Raw genomic sequence first — 6,681 nt, forward strand, 5'->3', positions numbered from 1 at the left:
AAATACATGAGGACCAAAGGAATTGTTTCGGTAACAATGGTTCCTACAAATAATTAATAATAAATCCTACTGTAATCCCTGGGATTTAATTTAGAGTAGATTCATATAGAACTACCCTATAATCACTATCATGTGAACATAGTCTGATGTTTAAAAATGTACTCTGATGTTTGAAACTGATGCTTCAAAATATACTCACCTATTTTTAAATTTTAACTTGCATTTATATACCTGGTGAATATATAGAAGAATTAAATGTTCAATTAGACCAAATCAGACTAACAGCCATAGAAAAACAGACTTAATAGATAGAGAAGACATTTTCATTTTATTCTTAAAGTCCAACAGCAGAGGGCACTCTGTCACTAACAAAATCCATTTTCTGAGCTTTCGTTAGTCCCTTTTTAAAATCCTTCCTTCATGTGAAGCCATGTTGAATGAGCAAATGTCTATAGACTGGTCTGTGAGATTTAAATGTCTCCTTCACAGGAAATCCACTGTGTAGCACTGCAGGGTTGTCCAAACATCGGCACAATGTCCACTTCTGTGCATATGTTTAACTTTGCTCATATCATTGACCAATGTCTGTTTTCTTTGAATAATAGATCATTTTAATCACATGCTTTTCTAATATTATGAAAGGAGCAAGTGATATTTGCTGTGAAGGTTGTCTGTGTGTGATTAATCATCATGCAGATTTGTTATGGCTTAAAACTAACCAGTTTAGAACAAACTTTGTACAATGTAATTGTCTTAAGATCTTAATAGACAGCTGTTGGTACTGAACTAACTTTAGTTTCTAGTTGCTTCCTATTAAATAAGCCATCTTTGAAAGTACTATTATGTACACTGTACAAGTTAGATATTTCTTTGATTGTATTTTTAATCAGCTGCTGGAATTTGATTTTGCTTTTCTAATTGCTGAGCTAGCAATTACTTGCTTTTTAGGGATTGATTCCTGTTTCAAGTTACAATAAGAAATTTTGTCCTAAATTGATTAACAGGACTGGTTAATTTTAAGTCTTTCTTTAAATAAACCTGATTGATGCCTTGCCCAGGAATTTCTATTGGTTTAGCCAGAATACATTTTTGCTTATTAATTTATGTTGAGAAGTTCCATCATCTGTTTGCTATTAATTACAAAAAGAACCACGCATTGGACAATTCCAGATTTTCTTGTTTAATGTAGATATCTATTGATTTCCTCTAGCTGTCTGTGAGAAACAAGTCAGTGTTTTAAAAAGAAGCTGACGCAAGCAGATACACAGACACACACACACACACACGTTCTAAATCAGCTAAATTTCTATGTAGTTGATGTTGGTTTCCAAGTACCATTTTGGAATCAAGATGTATATTCAAAGCTGCAATTCTGTGCCCCTTTACTTGGGAAAAGGCCCCATTAAACTCAGAGTGATAAGTAAATGTGATAAGGTGCAAACTATAGAGAGTAAGGAAGTTTACCTTGGTTGAAATATGCAAGAGCCATTGCCTAGGCCAGTGGTTCTCCACCTGTGGGTCGGGACCCCATTTGGGGTCGATCGACCATTTCACGGGGGTCGCCAAGCAAGGCTGTCCGCCTTTTTTTTGTCCGCCATTTTTTTCCCCCTTTTCCAGCGGGTGCCTTACCTCCCTTGGGCTGGGCCAGCTGGTGGTCGGCCTGCTCCGTCTCTGCCGCTTGCCAGCTACGCCTCGGCCGGCGCAGGGGGCGGAACCACGCATGTGCAGCGCTCCCGGGCAGGGAAAGTCCTCGACTTAAGACCGGTTGGGTAGTCCTCGACTATGACCGGTTTAGTCCTCGACTTACGACCGGTTTAGTCCTCGACATACGACCGGTTTAGTCCTCGACTTACGACCGCTTGGGGTCGCGGCATTAAAAAGGTTGAGAACCACTGGCCTAGGCAAAAGTGGCTGAAACATATTTTAAATCCAGAGAAATGAGATAACATTCAGCAATAACTCATGCTGATGGAGTTACAGCACAATAAGATTTGCAAGAGTCTGCTATTATAGCCAATCTCAAAAAAAAAATAGTTTTAGATTTCTTGTTGAATTGAGTTCTTGGCCTGGTTCAGCTTACGGGGCTGACACAAACTGCATGCGGATGAGGAGTTAAGGCTACTTGTTTCCATTTATTTCACTTTTATTCTCTCCATTTTTCTTTAAATCTTTTGCTGAGTGTGGGGACTGTGCTTCCATTTTCTCTTGTGCTACGTTAATTCATTAAAAACCTTATTTGAAGTAGAGAACATGCTGTGTCAGCCTTGTAAATAATTTCTTAATGAGCTTGCTAGCATATAATTTTCTGTTATGGTTCTCCTGATGGATTCATGCCACAAAGGAAAAAAAAAGAAACAGAGACCCAGGAGGTGTCACAGATACTTTCTGTGGGAGCAAGGTGCTGACACAAGCACAACTATAGATAATACAACAGTTCATCTTGATGAAGAGAATAAACTCTTCTCCCTCCCAAGCCCGAAAGAAAGAAGGCTCTTGACAGGATCACGAGGCTTCGTAAGACCATGTGTTCTTCTAAAGGTTCATTTACTCCCAAGAACTGCATCAACCTGCTTTATGGTTTTGTATATGTAGGGATTGGGAGCCAGTTTTGTGTAGTGGTTAAAGGTATCAGGCTAGAAACTGAGAGGCCATAGTTTCTAGTCAAACCTAGAGAAGCCAGTCACTCTATCTCAGCCCTAGAAAGAAATCAATGGCAAGCCACTTCCAAAAATGCTGTAAAGAACAGTGTATGGACTTGTCCAAGTAATCACCAGGAATCAAGGCTGATTCAAGGATGTGGAGATTAGATAGATAGATAGGTAGGTAGGTAGGTAGGTAGGTAGACAGACAGACAATACATTCATAATGCTATACACAACAAACACCTTGGTTCTGTTGTTCATTCCCTCTGCCTTGTCATGAACCTGTGTTTCTAGATTCTCTGAACTTTCCTGCCTCTGTTGTGGAGATCTGTTCATGTGGTCTGTTTTAGCTGGTAAACTGTATTTATTTTGCTTTCCTGGCTTCTCTGACTTTGAAAAGGTCTTCTTCTTCCTATTCTTATTACGTCTTAGTTGAACATCTCCTTGAAAGTGTTTTATTGCTGACTTCAAGCTATAAAAGAGGACAGATTGAAGCCATAAAACACCTCAACTAGCTAGAAGGAGGTTTTCAAATAACAGAATAAACTTTATCAAATGTAGTTGGCTCAGTTAGCTGTTGCTATAAAGATGCTTCATGTCTGTGCAGCACAGTCCATGGCCTTGACCATGGCTCACCCAAATGATGGCCTTGAAACCTGAGGGTCACTCCTAATTGCTGCCTTTTATTTTTAGCAAAATACACATTGCACATATCTCTGTAAGTTTTTCCTAGATGACCAAATTAAAATGGAATTTTTATCACCTTGTTGCCCTCTAAATGGGCCATTTTCCTACCCACTTTGCCAGATAAGGAACCTGAATGAGTTGTGGGCTTCAGTGCTCAATTGCACTTGATTTACAGAAGTCTTTGAAGGTCCTGCCAGTAGAAATAAAACAACTCCCTTCCCCAATATCTAGTGAGTTCAACTGGTGAATACTTATATTGTGGAATGAATGGGCAGGGATAAAATGTCCTCTCATTCTCCTCTTGCAAAATTTATTTTACATGAGTTTGTACATTGATGGATAGGTGGAGGGATGAAAAAGGGCACCCTGTCAGATAACGAAGAATGGGATTTTTGAGTGCCATCATTACTTAAAGAACTAGCCCACTCTGGATTTACTTGAATGAGAAGAACTGAAGCAATTTCAAAGGCCAACTTTGTCCTATGGGATCAAAGAGATCAGCAGCATAGGAACATCCTCCACTTAGAACAATTAATCAGTGGAACAACTTGCCTCTAGAAGTTGTTGGTGCTCCAACACTGGGAGTTTTTAAGAAGAAGTTGGGCAACCATTTGTCTGAAATGGTATAGAGTTTCCTGCCTGAGCAGGGGGCTGGACTAGAAGACCTCCAAGGTCCCTTCCAACTCTGTTACTCTGTTGTACTGTGGCAAGGTTTTCTAATTCAAAGTTAGGAAAATAATCTCAAACTCTTGTGGAATCCAGATTCTGGGGGCCCCAAACTTTCATCCAAGAACACACTCCCCCATTTTAAACATGCCAGCTTCAATTATTGCCCATATATATTTCAGTGTTGCTTTTTTTATTTTGCAGTGATTTTGAATGTATGTCTAGTCATGCCAGAAAAATAAGATATTTCTTCCCAAATAAAGCACATATAAACTGACTGAAGTATTTTAAATAGTATTTAGATTATAAAAGGTTGAATGCTTTTGCTCATGGGGATCAAAAGGAAAGTAAGTTGAAATGATTATTCCTGAATCTTTAGGCAATAATAACTATTATTGTGTAAGCCATATTTCTTTCTGAACAATTTGTAAATATATTCAAATGTGCATTTGCTCGCATACTAACAAGTGTATGGGTCTATAAATAAATCCTGAATAGGTTAGATTACTGAGTATGCTTTTGGTGTTCGTGATCAAATTGCTCTGCAGTATAATGGAATTTCCATTAAAAAGTCTCAGAAGAAACGCTCTGTATGCTTTGCAAGCCTTTTTCCTATTACTTTGATGAAAATGGCTATACTAGCGGAATTACTGGATAGAGCAAAATTAATCTCCTAATATTCTCAGCTACCATTAAATATTTGGAAGGGCTTCTGTATAAACAAGAGTATTGATTAACCAGAGGCTATAGTAACTTTAGATTACAGTATATTTGCCCACTAAATCCTCCGGTCTCATGGTTCAGAAAACCAGTCTGCTGCTAAAATTTTGCAAAGGGTCATTAGGAAGAGATATTCGACAATGGCACCTCACCAGCGATTCTAATTGTTTGGTCTGCCAGTCACGTATTTTTCAAGTCTTCTTGTTGTCAGAAACACTTCTGCCCCAAGAGGGAGATATTGGCTTCTTGAACACGGGAGTCAAAATGATGAGGCTTGCTAAAAGAAATTTAAGTAGTTTCAGGATGTATTTGGAAACTTAATACCAAAAGTACAAGTACAGATTAGGCCAGTGGTTCTCAACCTTTTTAATGCCGCGACCCCAACCGGTCGTAAGTCGAGGACTAAACCGGCCGGTCGTAAGTCGAGGACTTTCCCTGCCCGGGAGCGCCGCGCATGCGTGGTTCTGCCCCCTGCGCCAGCCGAGGCGTAGCTGGCAAGCGGCAGAGACGGAGCAGGCTGACCACCAGCTGGCCCAGCCCAAGGGAAGTAAGGCACCCGCCGGAAAAGGGGGGAAAAATGGCGGACAAAAAAAATGGCGGACAGCCTTGCTTGGCGACCCCCGTGAAATAGTCGATCGACCCCAAATGGGGTCCCGACCCACAGGTTGAGAACCACTGGATTAGGCGAAACCTGGCTCAAAGACAGTAACTGTGAGAGGGACCTTGGAGTCCTAGTGGACAATCATTTAAATATGAGCCAGCAGTGTGCAGCAGCAGCCAAAAAAGCTAATATAGTCCTTGGTTGTACAAACAGAGGCATAGAATCAAACTCACGTAAAATATTAGTACTGTTTTACAAAGCCTTAGTAAAGCCACTCCTGGAATACTGCATCCAGTTTTGGTCACCACATTACAAAAAAGTTGTTGAGACTTTGGAAACAGTTCAAAGAAAAGCAACTAAGATAATTAAAGGCCTGGAGACTAAAACATGTGAAGAACGGTTGCAGAGTTTGGGTATGGCTAATCAAGAGAAAAGAAAGATTTGGGGGGGGGCATGATAACAGTATTCCAGTATTTGAGAGGCTGCCACAAGGAGAAGGGGTCAACTTATTTTCCAAAGCACCAGAGGGCAGGACAAGAAACAATGGATAGAAACTAATCAAAGAGAGAAGCAACCTAAAATTAAGGAGAAACTTCCTAACAGTGAGGACAATTGACCAATGAACAGCTTGCCATCAGAAGTTGTGTGTGTTCTATCATTGGATGTTTTAAGAAGAGACTGGATGGTCACTTGACTGAAATGGTATAGACCAGTGATGGCGAACCTTTTAGAGACCGAGTGCCCAAAAACTGGCCCTGCCCCCACTCCACCCCCTGCCCCGCCCCCGCTCCACCCCCATCCCTCGCCCCGCCTGCCCGCAGGGCCACTCACTGCCTCCAGGGTCTGCCGCAGATCGCCCAGGCAGCCCAGCAGCACCATGGTGGCCATGCCCTCTGCCCACGCCCTGCAGCATCAACTGTGCATGATGGGGTGTGAGGGCAGAGTCTTGTCTACGCTGCCTGGCTGCCATGTCCTTGGCTGCGCTGCTCCGGGTGGGCCATGCTCAAGGGCAACTTTCCTTCAGGGGGGCTGCTGGAGAGGAGGGGGTCGCGGGGGAAGGTGAGGCTGGAGCAATGGCACGTGTGCCCACAGAGAGGGCTCCAAGTGCCACCTCTAGCACCCGTGCCATAGGTTCGCCACCACTGGTATAGGCTCTCCTGCTTGAGCAGGGGGGTGGATGAGAAGATCTCCCAGGTCACTTCCAGCTCTATTCTGATTGATTGAACTAAGAAACCAATATGCTTCCTAACCATTCTTATTACTGCCCCAGAATCCTGAACCCAGAGGGGAAAAATCCAATAGGACAATTTTTTTTCCTTGTCTGAGCCTGAACTGATGGCCTAAAGACATTTTATTTAAAAGAAT

The sequence above is a fragment of the Protobothrops mucrosquamatus genome, unplaced genomic scaffold (genome assembly GCF_001527695.2).
Source record: "Protobothrops mucrosquamatus isolate PMUCROS unplaced genomic scaffold, P.Mucros_1.0 scaffold436, whole genome shotgun sequence".
NCBI lineage: Eukaryota > Metazoa > Chordata > Lepidosauria > Squamata > Viperidae > Protobothrops > Protobothrops mucrosquamatus.